General features: G+C 32.2%; 1 protein-coding gene across 2 annotated transcripts in view; it reads right to left on the minus strand.

Moving 5' to 3' along the window:
* The window catches only part of LOC118192360 (putative G protein-coupled receptor No18), a 577,637-nt gene that overhangs the window by 528,676 nt on the left and 34,389 nt on the right, over positions 1-14,572 (minus strand). Inside the window, exon 1 of one of the 2 annotated variants that reach the window (XM_085824933.1) lies at positions 9,132-9,211. The exons of the other annotated variant lie outside the window; for it this stretch is intronic. The gene's annotated coding sequence lies outside the window, so the exon portion shown is untranslated. Of the gene's footprint in view, positions 1-9,131; positions 9,212-14,572 lie in introns of those variants that run through there. 2 annotated transcript variants of the gene reach the window in all.

Genomic DNA, 14,572 nt, shown 5'->3' on the forward strand with positions numbered 1-14,572 from the left:
ATATGTTTTATGTTTTCGATCCTCTCACGGCGCGGTCCCGGGATGCATTTTTTTTCACAACGCAAAAATGCTGTGCACGTTTCACTATACGATCACTACCTTTCGCGGCAAGTAGTTTCATATTTAACATTTAACATATAGGAATTTCAGATATAACATTAGATGTCTTAACAGATAAGTTAATTTTTTTTTTTTGTGTTCATTCGATCCTCTCACGACGAAACTTCTATATAACACATTTGTCCGTGAATGCCCGTCAGGAAAATATTGAGGAATGGTTCGATGGCGATTTGACAAGGCCGGGATTTTATTGCTTGAGGGACGCGGGTATTGTTTCATATATCACAACAGCAGAAGAAGCAGAGAGTGATGTTGAAAATATAAACGAAAAATATACTGGCAATTACATGAATTCCGAGATAGCAAGACTTTTGTTGAAATTCTGTTTGACTTCATCAAGAAAAGAGGATCAGAATACAGTGATAAAATAGCACTTCGAAGAATACACAGCTTTGGACAAATATTTAAATGTTCTCAAAAACAGAGTAAAATTACTGATTTTTTAAGAAATAAATACATACAATATACATGAAAATTGGCAGTTTGGATATTCCATGTTTTTCTTCAATTTCAGTTTGGATATTCCATTTTAGCTGCTTCCTCTGCATTAGCCCGGATAATCGTGAGCACGTTGTATAACCAAAGTTTCTACTTTTCAGATATGCTGCCCGATAGGCGTTAGGGGAGCCTGACTGCGATACTAAAGGACCCAGGTTCGAATTCCGCAGAAGGCGTGGATGTAAAATTGTCTGTCCCTTTATAGGAAGTAGAGGTGGCCGCCTATTAAGTATTTCCACAATAAAATGGCCTCCAATTCTGGCCTTAGTAGTGGCCAATGCCGTTATAGGCAAGTGCCCGCCATTGGGGGAAAAACCTTTCACATACATCAAAGAAGACATAGCAGTTGATTGCAAAACTTTAGCCTAATTTATATCTACAGTCATAGCTTCCCCTTACTCTCCTTTAAGATACCAAGAAAACAGCTTTTCAATGTTTGGTTCAAGCCATTAAATATTTTGGGCATGACAAGATGAATACATTTTAGAATCATCTTTCATAGATCTTTAAGAATAGAAAAAAAAAACAAATCTTTTAACTCCAGAGCATCATCATCTGTCAGAATCTGTTAAGGCGGATTTTTTCTTTAAATCCAAAGAATCTGAAGAGTCATAATTTAATTCCGAGTGAAGAGGCAGAACACTTTTCCTTCGTTTTGAACATTAATGGCAGCTAAGGCCGGTCCATTTTTATTTAGGAATGCTGAAGATAAATGCTTTCTTCTTTCTCTTCCAACAGAAAATAAACTTTCCCGTTTAATCTTTTGATGGTCTTGTGAGTCAGAGATTAAAATATTTCCTTGGATAAAAGTGTTTTATAACATAAACGTTTTTCATTACTTTAGTAAGTGCGTAACAAAGCAAGAGGTTTGTGCACTAACAGATGACAATTTGAAATTCATTTCATCACAAGAGAACAAATAATTAAGTAAATTAGAATTACAATTATCCAGTTACCAATCATTAGGAATTCTATTATCCAAATTGCTTTGTATTTTCTCTAGTTCGTATAAAATTAAACTTTTTTATTCTTTGCGCTTTGTTAAAGTAAAAAAATATATATATGATTCAGTAAAATATTAATTTAATTTACTTGAACGGTGTATGGAATGGCCAACAAAATTCAGCAAATACGTAAACTGCAAACATTATTGAAACCCAAGGTATAACTATGAATTAATATTACAAGAATACTACAGTCGCATCCCGCTGAAAAGTACTTCAAAAGACTGGAAATTTGGTTTTTGGTAACCCGTAATTCGCAATATCCGATCGATAAGAAAAATGCCGTTTTTAAATAGCAAGAATAAAGAAAATTGAAGACTAAAATTAAAACTAACCCGCAGAAAAGATTTTAGAGATTTTCAATTAAAATATATAACTAGTTGAATCTTAATTAAACTTTCAGATTTTAACCATCAAAATTATGAAGTTCTTAAGGAATATTAAAATACTTCAGCTACTGAATATAACCAATAACCTAGTTATAATAATTTATGATTTTGGGGAATAAAAACAGATAATCTATTAATAATTTGCAAAAATATCAAAAATTGTGCTTGCAAATGTCGTAACATATTGTTTACGTAAAGCATATTTTTCACCGTATTAGAACATTGTTAATTAAAGCAACCAGAAAAACACGCGTAAAGGAACATTCTTTTGCAAATCTTTAAAAGGTATTAATTTCCAATATATCATAATGCATTCTGAAATGCAGAATATTATTAGGGAAAAAAATTAAGGAGAGGTTTATTAAAAGCATTAATTTTATTTAATAAGAAAAAGTGAAAATTCTGAAAAATGTAAGATATTTTAATTATAATTAGTAATATAAAATATGTATGGCAACATCTGATATTCTGTCGGAAAATTCTAAAGATATGGTGTTTTTTGCTGAATTGAATTTTATGTTGCGTAATTGTGAAAAACATTATATTTTATAAACAAAGTTAATAATAAAAATATTATAATAAGAAGACATTCTTTTTCTTGTTAATCATCTTACTAAGGAAACTAAATATCGACACGGCGAACTGAGAAAAGACTGTAAAACATATAAAAATAATATGACAACATTACATCGGGAACTCTAAACATATGTTGTTATTCAACTTTTAAAAATTTTATTATTTTGTTGTTGCGCTTATGTAGTGTAAATGTAAAGAAGCCAATATTTAATAATAAAGCTAAAAAGACAAAAAAGGGGGACTAACAAGAATGATCGCGAGATCAGATGAGCTGAGCGAAAGAGTAAAAAAAATCCTTAAACACATCCTTTATCAGATCCTTAAAATTTGAAATATCTCTTTATTAAATATCGTTTTCTTCGCATTTTCACTACAAACAACAAAATCTCAAAATTTTAAAAGCCGCCTAGCAGCATATGTTCAGATTTCCCAATGTAATGTAAAAATTCGGCATACATTACATTTTCCACAAATGTTTTCTCCATTCATTTGATCAATGTAGAAATTTTTAGTAACATGGCTTACAAAACTTTTGTCTTATTCACTTTCAGTTTGATCGTTTTATTAAATTTCACGTTCTTCGCACTTACGAAACGTAAATTTATTGAACAGCGAAATCACAAAATATTTTAAAATTTATTATATATTTATTTTAAAACAACAAATTTAAAACAACATATTATATTTATTTTAAAACAACAAAACCGATATTTTAAAACAACAAATTTTTAGAATTCCAGATAGAGTGATAGAGACTACAATGCATATTTTTATTTGCTATATTATTTCGTAAAAGACTAGCCTCTAGCACGGAAAAAAGCCTAAAATAATTATTATGAAAAGGAAAAAGTATACAGTAATTTCAATGAGTCTGTCTAGTGTAATTTCATAAAAGTACAGAATATTTTTAATTTCATGGTTTCATACATCTTTATTTAAATCAATCACATCGAAATGCAGAAAACCAATTTTCGGAGGAACTGTTTTATTGCTTTTAAATCGCTTAGTTTATTACTCAGTAACCTTCCAGATTATATTTAAAAGTATCGTAGATTTTATGGAATGACAAAACCCTGGCAGGGAGAAGATAAAAAATATTTTATTTTCGGGGACTGCAAAGCATTTTTTCCACAGAGCCGAGTTTGTTAATTAAAATTGAAAGATAAATATCTTAGATTTTTTTTAACGACAACAGTGTCGCGGGATGAAGATAAAAAAGGTTTTATTTCCAACAGTATTGCCACTGCTTCCTCTCAAATTGTTAAATTTGTTAATCAAAAATTCATTAAAGTTTGACAAATGTGAAAAAATAACAAAACTAACTTAAAATTCAAAATTTGCGCTTCCAGGTACAAATGTTCGTTTGGAGGACATGTTATTGAAAACTTGAAGGCTCTAGGAACCGTCGTTTTTCCACAATACGAGAAACATACATACATGTAGATCATTCTTTATTTAAGTTCTTTCAAAATAATACAGGACAACAATATTTAAAGAAACAGTGTGAAGCGTGATACGTCGTTTATAGTGAACTAAGGCAAAACCTCATTTCGAGACTAATATCTGATTTGCGACTAAATATATATATTTTACATATAAGGTACTTATTCCGCCTTCCTAGCGAGCCTTCGTGTGATGTAGTGGTTCTGCACTCTGGGCCGGTATTCCAGAGGTCCGTGGTTCGATTCGCGGCGAAGGCGTTGCTAATTTTTCATCTCTCCGATTTTCAAAAAATACCGAATGTCTCTACAGTGGCGCCCGAACTAAAAGGGTTGTGGATGAGGATACTCCACACCCAGGATTCGGCGACCGGGTCCCCTAAAAAAACCCAGGCGCTTTTAAAAGGGGAGTATATAAGGTATTTCTCCTGCCTTCTTAGCGTTCTGTCGTGGTGTAGTGATTCTGCACGCTGGGCCGGTATTCCATAGGTCCGTAGTTCGAGTCCCAGCGAAGGCGTTGCTAATCCATAATTTCAATTTCCAAAAAAGAACTAATGTTTCTACATACAAAACATTAATAGTTCTCCAATTCAAACAGCAATGTACCTATTTAAAACCTACTGCATTTTTTCGAACAGTTTCCGCATATACAACTTTACATTCTGTGCAAATCGAATATTTAACTTCTTATACAGTACCTATACATACTTTGATATTGATAACAGCAAGAAAAGCTTCCACATAAGTGTGTATAGTAATAGAAATTGCTATATGTGCTATAACATTAGTAGACTAGAAAATTTGAGTTAATAATTATGATATTAGAAATCAATTCTAAGTTAAAATTACTTAATATGCTTTGTCAAAGAGAGGCAAATTTCAAATGTAAATATTTAACACTAATCAGTTTAGTTTTTTTAATTTTTTTAGCAAGCAGTTATTAATATTTATTTTCGTAAGTAGTGTTTTTTGTACTTTTATTTTCGAAAGTAGCTTTTAATTTTTATTTTTGCAAGTAGTATTTTTTATTTTTATATTTGCAAGTAGTTTTTAATTTTTATTTTTAATTTTGACTAACCCTCTATTCAATACTCTTTTATTCAGCCTTAAAGTTGTTTGTTTGGTTTATTCGGAGCAAAAGCTCACGGCAGCTGTCTTGAGAGATGTCTTCGCGGAGGACGTTACGTGTAACTGGCTTGTCCTCGCGTTGTACTTGAAAAACCAATGATATGTCTCATGCAGTCATCTTGATCGTTGGGATTTGAACTCGGGTGCAATACCAAAATTCAGAGATTTTATTATTCACTCGCTGGGGGGACCGGCTTTTAAAGTTAGAGTATAAATATTTTATAAAATATCTAAGCTATTCAGACATTTTAGTCTAAATTTCTACCCAGAATAAAATGATTAAATCTAGCGATTTTATCTTAAACCAGTGATAACAGTGAGATAAATAACAACCCTATCTTAAAATAAACCAAACTTTCTCTTTAATGTCTATTTATTGGCAATTCGTGGAAGTAAAATGTAGGTCAGCTATCGCTACTTCCAAGAAAAAGAATTAATGTAAATTTTGTTTTAGAATAATAAATTACTTTCCTACTTGAAAATTAAATAGATGAAACGTTCAATTCACCTCACTGATCTCACCGAAAGCAAAATCGCGTCTATACCAGCATAACATTAAAAGCCACTTACGAAATCTTTAAACTTTCAAACAACTCAAATCCAGTAAGTGCCGAAGAGACCAAGCTGACCTGAGAAATGAACACGTAGCATCATTCGTCAATTACCGCCGACTACTAGTTCAGTAGCTAAAGAGGTTTGCTAACAATTTTCATATCCTTAGATATTGTGAATTAAAAGGAAATAAATAAACAGATTTAGTTAGTGATATGAAATTAATAATAATAATAATTTTATTGTTACTTATTCCGCCTTCCTAGCGAGCCTTCGTGTGATGTAGTGGTTCTGCACTCTGGGCCGGTATTCCAGAGGTCCGTGGTTCGATTCGCGGCGAAGGCATTGCTAATTTTTCATCTCTCCGATTTTCAAAAAATACCGAATGTCTCTACAGTGGCGCCCGAACTAAAAGGGTTGTGGATGAGGATACTTTTCTTTTTTAAAATAAACTTTTATGTTGTTGTGCTTTTGTGTTTTGTTCGCAAATGTTTTTCGTGATAATTAATGATTTTTCATATATCATATTTTCATGGTGCTTAAAAGCAAAAAATCCGATGAAATGCAAAATTAAGGCAGCTTCGTTAATTAAACAATAAATTACAGGGCAATAAAATGATAAAAATATTTTCTTAAAAACTGCATCTATAGCTTTTAAATAGCCTTAGTTTGTTCATCAATAATAAACGGATGAAATTTGAAAGATGAAAAAATCTGAAGGCTTTCAGATTTTAAATTACGCCCAAAGAGACGTTTCAAAGTATTGTGTGTTACCTGTATTTATTAAATATCACGTTCTTTGCTCTTAAACCATAAAATTCAATTCAACAGCAATATCGCAATATAATTTAAAAATGAGTCTATCTATAAAATTTCCGATGCACAGTCTCTCGCGCTGGAGATGTGTTTTGCGGTGCAGTTTTGCCATCGCTTACTTTGAAATCGTTGAGTTTGTTAATCAGAAATTCGCTGAAGTGTAATAAAGAATATAAAATCGATAAAAAAAAAAAAAAAAAAAATTCCAAATTAGGGCTTCTAGATGCCCATATTCGGCGGAAGATTACGTTATTCAAAATTTCATGGCTCTAGGTACCGTTGTTTTATCACAATGCGAGAAACATAACATTTATGCAAATTCTCTTAATGCCTAATTTCTTTAAATATGACACAGGGCGATAATATTTGGTGGTAAAATTTTGAAACGTGAACCGACATTTATAGTGAAGCAACACAAAATGCCAAAACGAAATTAATAGCCCTTCTGAGTAACCGATTTGGGGCAAAAACATTTCTTTGGCATCAGCCAGCCACTTTGTGTACAGTACATTAATTTAATAGTTCGTTCTATTTTCAGTTTTTTTCAGTGTATTTTAATAATTTCATATACAAATATTTAATTTTTTTATTATATAGTTTCTTTTGAGTACCTTTTGTAGGTATTTAATGTACTTTAGTTGAATTAATATTTTAGTATATAGTTTTGCAAATGCAAGAAGGAATTACGAAGGCAAAAAGCTAAGGCATTGCGTTTTCAAAAAACTGAAGCAGGAACGAGTAAGAGGTTCAGCAGACAAGAAGAAAACCAAGAAAATCTGCATGCTCAAGAATCTTAAGCAGAAGTGTGTACGAAGCTCATCAGATAGGTGTAAAATCATGAAGAGACAGAAGGAGTTTCATGTAGACGATATACACACGACTCATCATCATCGTCAACCTCGAGTGGAAAAGTCAGAACAGCATGCCACTACATAAAGAACGCAAGACGCTGCACATCATCGGGCACGTTCGATCTGAAGAAAAAATAGCTATGCGAAACAACAGGCTTCACATGAATATAGGATGATGTTCATGTAGCACTCTTCGTAGTGCAGGAAGATATAGACTGGATATGGTTATGTAATATTGTTTCTTAATTGTGATTATCAAAAATTTACTGCATCTTAATTTTGATTTTATTTGTTCAATTTAAAGTAATTGTTGTAAATTAATTTCTTTTTAAGCTCTAATGGTTAACTTTAAAATTTAAGTTTGGTAGTGCTAATATTTTTATCTTTTAAGTGAAGTTTGGTTTGTAACTTGCAAATTTATGCCAGTGTTTTATATTTTGATATTTACAGCTACTACTTGAAGAAAAGCGCCTTCAAGCGGTACAATAGATAAGAATAGCTAGTTCGATTGGACTGGTTTCTCGGCGAATACACTGGTTACATGGGTCCCACGTATAATGTGAATAGGAGTCATTGTCTTTTAGGAAATCTTCAACGAAGGTATCACTTCTTTTTAACTAAAGGGCCGCAGTGAGCTTTTCCTAAATCCAAGGAAATCCGTAACCACTAAATCCTTCATAAAAGAGTAATTTTCTTTTTTAAAATTTAAAATTATTAAAAGTTCTATACGCAAAGGCGCGTGCTTGAAATGCAAAACAATATATATGTATATAATTAAACTATTGAACCCAAATTTCAAACTTTAAAGTTTAAATTAAAAATGCCTTTGTACGCAAAAATGGAGCAAAATCATACCATTGTCGAATGAAATTTTAATTATTATTTTATTATTTGATAAGTTTAATATGAGCACAGCTTTCAGTACATAACCAATACGAATATCGCGAAAGTTTAAACTGTAGTTTTTTATTTTCCACCCACCTGTTAAACAAGTGCCTACATAGTAAATTTGAGAAAACTTTATCGATATGAATTTCTCTCAGTAATATTTAAACTTACTTTTGTGAATTGTCGACATAAAGTTATTCAACCCAGGATCATTTTCATAATAATAAATTCATTCAGTTCAGAACCATGCATACAATTCCTAACTAAATTATCATCCAGAAGAAACAAAACAGCAACAATACCATTTCTGTATTTGGGATTCACTGATTGCGCGGAATGTAGCTTGTATTGATTCCGCCCAAGCAGAAATATCATGGATGAGTAGACAGAGTGCTATTGTTCGGTTGCCACAATTTAGATTGGAGGTAAATGTAGAGGAGTTATACCAGAAATGTAACACCCCAATCACTGAAAATGGCAGCCTCAGGTTTCAATTTGACCCATGTATAATAGTGACATAATTCAGCGTATACTAGTGTGTTTCCTTTTAAACTTCCTATAAAATGTTAAAGATAGAACTAAAAAGATAGAACTGAAATGTCTCGAAATTATACGTAGTACTATAATGATTTATAAAATGAAAATCTGGCTGCTTAAATTTTGACATTTGTTTAGAAGTCTTATTAATAACCTCATATACAGAAAAAACCTAAAATTACAAAAAAAAAAAAAAAAAAAAAAAAAAAAAAAAAAATTAAATTAATTTAAAATCTAAATTTGCCCGTACAATATACAGGGTGTTTCAGCAATTTGTTGATTAACGTTTAGCTAAGATAAAATACAGCCAGACGATAATAAACTTTTACTTACATTAACAATCTTGATGTGCGCCTCCACCTGAATACAACGTATCCTTAACACTGGATCGGCAGGGGTGGTCCTGTGCTTTGGCCAGCAAGATCGCTACATTTCACTTGCACTGACTACTTCCTCTCCCATCATGTACTATTACCATTATATTGCATCATGTATATCATTGTATCATGTACCTTAGTCCTTACATTGCATCTTGTATATCTGCGAGTTTTCTTGTGCATACTATTATTATTATTGCTTCATGAACTATTGTCATCACATTGCTTCACGTATAGTATATGCGTGCCCTATTGAGTGTCCTCTCAGGACGTTTAAATAATTACGTGCTATTATGCGTCTCGTAACATCATCAAGTGTTTCGTTTTTATGTGTCCGCATTATATAATTGTCTGCAATCGTGTTTATCTATGTGTGTTCGGTGCATATTTAGCTACGTGTATTTTAGTTTATCTTAGTGTACCTTTTTTTGTGTTTTTAGTGCTTAATGTGTTTTTTTATGTTTCTTTTTATATGTTTCCATTTATGTTTTATGTTTATGTCTTATTTTGTTCTACCTCTGTAACCATAACCTTCAGCTGTCTCACGTTCGTACAATGTACTACATGTAGTCTAGCCCTTGTATGGCCATGTTAACTTTTTTTCTTTTTGAAGATCCTAATAAATTCCCGGGGCGGCCTCATGGGGCTCCAGGGAGTTGTTGCCTCTAGATAGTGGAGGACGCCGGGCATATGCTTGTTTACCTATGTTAGACACCAGGCGCCCCGTCCTCCGTCACCTGTCCCCTGCACTGACTACTTTCTTTGAGGATACATCAAGACACTGGTGCACGAAACCTTTGATAACAGTGCTCAAGAACTTGTTTAATGCATCATGGCAGCTGCTGTGGAATTCCTCGATACGCCAGGTATTTTCCAGAACATGAAATCTTCCATGTGGCGGAGACGTGAGGCCTGCATCACGGCCCGGAATCGTAATTTCGAAGTCGTAAAATTTAATTCTTTCTTTAATGACGATTGTTGTCGTTGTTTTTAATTTCTTTGTGTCTGCTGTACTAAGCGTAATTAACCTATTTTCTTACCTTGTTCACCTCGACTAAAATAGACGTGGCAGTCAAACAAAAGTAGTAAAGATAACTGGTTAATAGCCTTAAAGCTCTAACATTTACATTGTTCAAGGTAATATGATCCGACGAAATGTTCATTCAGAATTACATAAATACCAAGAACTTCATAAGAAATAATAGAAAAGTTTTGGGATAGTTTACAAGAAGTATCCATTAACAATTCAGCCTTTATAGCCCACCTAGTGAGATTTCGTTTAGTATGATATGCGTAAGTCCTGTCGTCAAAATCGGTTCATCCGAACTTATCCTGAAGTAAAGTTTTATATAGACTCGATTATGAAATCACTACTTCCTACAGTAAAAACGTAGTTACTTCAATTTCTATCTGACACAATTCTTTCCAGATTCGCTCTTCGTAAACGATGCCAGAGTTTTATAATAAAAGAATAAGGCGTCACTTCATAAGATTGCGGTTAACGTTATCATTGGGGTACTGTTACCGATTTGCCGAAAACCAGACCACCTTGTATACCAAAATGTGGAAAAAATAATGCTTATTGCTTTCAACAATTTGGTTAATATAATCAAAATATTATAGAATATATTTTTTAAACTGAAGTCACCGAAGAAGTTTAAAATTTATTATAAAATTTGCCATGTTAGAGAGCAGTTTTTTTTTTTTTTTCAATATTCTAGAAGAATATTCTTTCTGAATCACTTTCAGAAAAAAATTAATGAAGTGAGAAAGCACGCAAGCAATTTTATTTCCACGAAATTAAATTTGCTATTTTAAAATAGAAAAACCATTTTGAGCTGTCGTAAAATTTCTGTCAGTGGCGATGTTCAAATTAAATCAAGTCCATTATTTAATCTTAGCGAACAAGGGAATAACAGAATTTATTACAAATTCCGCTGAATGACTTTTTATCATGTGAAAAATAAAGAAACGCGATGAGTTTATTTATTGGAAATGTTTTAATAAAAGTTTACTTGAAACTAGTCTTTCTTAGAAGTTCGAAGAAATGAATTAATTTCGTCTCTGTGTCATTTGCATAAATGTGATTGAATTGAACAAAGCGGAAAGAAATGAAAAACTCTTACGTATACCTAATAAGTTAGATAGGAATTTGAAACCTCCAAACAATTAAGAACTTTTGTAGGAAAAATGTATTCAACCTTTTGAAATCCGGTGCTTGATTTTTGCATTTACCTTTGTGTGTTGTTATTAAATGTACACATATTTTATTACCCGCCAGGTTACATATACAGTATGATTTTGTAGTTTATTAAAGAGAAAGACGAAATGTATGATCTCAGCATATATGATCTTGATTTCATGTCTTAGACGAAATAAAAATGGGATTAACTTTTTTTCACATCGTCTTCTAAAATGTTGGGATTACAAAACTTTATTATTTGGCACACTAAAATTTCTTTCGGCTACCTACTCCGGTAGTATCTTTCTCCTTTTGTCACCCTGTGTTTTTTCAGTGTCCAAACACACACTATCCAAAGCGATGAAGAGGTGGAAAAATATCATGAAAACTAACATGTGAACGGAGTTCACTGAATGGCTTCCTATAACCAGAAAAGTTACAGATCGTTATTAAGAAATGTGATGATTTTTTTAATTGAAGAAGGTTTAACAAACTGGCTAAAAATTTATTTGAAATCTGAGATTAAGTTCATTTTAATATACTTGATTTTAATTCTAAGAATATAAGGCACTGCAGTGATCGAATAAACAAAAGTGAACAACAGGAAGCAGAATCACGTCTTTGGCTGGTGCAACTAGCAACATGTCGTATATAGATTGAAACCCTGCATACGATCTTATGGATGGTGTCTGCATCGTGTCTTTTTTGTATGAATAGTGTCTTCAATGTGTCTTCTTTTATGGATGGCCTCTGCACACTGCCTTCTCGTATGGACAGTGTCTTTTTGTATGGATAGTGTCTGCATAGTGTCTTATTGTATTGATGGTATTGTAATAACTTAAAGCATATGTGGCTCTAATATTACGACCATTGATGACGTTGCCTGTCTCCCTATTTAAGACTGGGCAGGACTTTCAAACGGTTTTTCAATTATGTCTCTCATAGTTTTAATGGAGATCATGCAAACAGCTCAAATATTGTTCTAAATAGCACGTAAGACTAAATGCTATGCTCATATTAAATTTATTTTATGGGAATCTAAGCCAACACTTTCGATAGGGCCTTACCATGTGATCTGCATGCTTAAATTATTTAAAGTTTTCTTAACTTTTATATCCATTAATTGTTAGGTTAGGTTAGGTTATTTGGATACGCTTAAGCATACGAGGGCTGTCTATCTATAGGCAGAGATGCCTTTATCAGAATTTGTCTAAGGGAAACAAGGTCATATTCATGTTACATACTTGAAAAATTAAGAACAGTAGACATGTAACCAACCCCTAACGCCTAGAATCGAACTTGTGTCGATCTCACAGCATTCAACGGTATTAGCCACTAGGTCACTAATGGGACATTAAACCCGCAAGACGTGATCCCTTAATTACTCAAGATATGAAAGTCGTTAAGTTCTAATAATTCTGAACTTTCTGAGTTGCGAATTATTTAAGCGACAGCGATAAGGGACCTGATTGTTTACATCGTGTCAGATTTAATACTAAAATAGCCAAGTTTCGTGAAAGTCTTTTAACACCTTTGAAGCTTTTAATCGAATTTAGAAGTATCCATTTCGTAAGTGTTTTACCAGAATCATCAGAACATGCCATTTTTTTGCATAAATGAATTGCAATTATCTGAGACCCAAATATAAGACAGCATATAATATGAAACCACCTTGCATTTTTAAACAAAAACGAGCTGCATAACACAGTTTCATCTGCAGACACTTAAAAATGACACTTAAAAATGACACTTAAACATCATGACACTTAAAAATGTGTCCTATAAGAACGATAATTAAACTATGGAATTAAATAAAATAAGTAATAACTGGATGTAGAACCAATAAAATAGTTTGCCTTTGAACCTAAAACCATTTAAAAGCGTTTTAACACGGTTTCCTTTGAACTTACATTATAAGGAATGATTGCCAAATAGTCTCAACATATTTTCTTAATGTTAGAATACGCTTGAAATATTGGCATGGACTTCAGTATGGCATTTTAAAAAGAAAGAACTATTTTCCATTCAGACCTACAAGATACACAGAATTCATGATTATTATAAAGGGAAAAGAACGCCATATGGAATAATAGAAAAATTCTGAAACGTATGGCTCAGATTTCGAATACCATGCACCATTGTGGCTTCTATAAATATAGCTCATCCCTTTTTAAAAGGAATTCAAAGCCAAGTTGACGTGTTCACGTTTCTCCTCTAATCTATCGCTTAAAATATATGAAACATTTTTATCACAGACAACAATGTTATCTTTACACATTGATACATTTTATCTTGCATTCCGGAATCTAAGTGTCCGGATAAGCAGCAAGGACACCAATATAAATTTCTGAATATCTGGCAAGTAAAAATCCTAGCCGATTTTGAAAACTTTCAAACCATTTTCCAGTGACAGGTTATTTCTCTAGGGAAGGGAGTAACAAATCGTCTTGAGAATGTTCCAGGCAGACTATCATCTAAGGTTCAAAAATATTATTCCAGTTTTCTGCAATAAAATTGTATGGAGAATTTTGGAGAAAGTTGGGATGTTTATGGTGAATTTATAGAGCTTCGAGGTGAAATAAGTAAAATTGAAAGAGGGTGGAAATAAAAGCAAATGTTTTCCTGTTTTCAAATTGGCTAAATTTGGGAATAAAGCATTTATTGATATAAAGCACGTAAGAATTTTGCATGGGAGCAAACATATGGTTAAATATCCTAATAAGAATTATTTCCGCGTTTGTATTCTAAACATTGCTCAGGATATATGGCTTCATGTTAGAAAGTTTTATAAAACAATAAAACTTGAAACATAAACCGAAAATCATATCAGCATAAAACAGATTAATTCCAACCTAAAGTGCTTAATGAATGGCTTTGTCAAAAAGAAATGAAAAAGCTGTTTATTACGGCAGCAAATCTATTACGCATAATTTAAGAAAGTTCAGACAACTGTTACAAAATAATTCACTTTCCTTCTTATTATTCACTTATTATTATTATTATTCACTTTTCTTATTCTTACATTTATTTTATTTCTTATTATTCTTATTTGTTTTAATTCTACAACTAATACGCATAAATTTCGGCATCAGTTATAATCATACTTAGAGTATAAAAGTTAATAATAAAATTATAAATACATGTATTGTTTTCAAATAGCTCTGCTTTCTGTAAGCTTGTTTCTGAAAAAGGTGTTGTAAATGTAAAACGTTAAA

The sequence above is a fragment of the Stegodyphus dumicola genome, chromosome 10, assembly GCF_044657685.1.
Source record: "Stegodyphus dumicola isolate Sdum_Otavi_A_Nest chromosome 10, ASM4465768v1".
Classification (NCBI taxonomy): Eukaryota; Metazoa; Arthropoda; class Arachnida; order Araneae; family Eresidae; genus Stegodyphus; species Stegodyphus dumicola.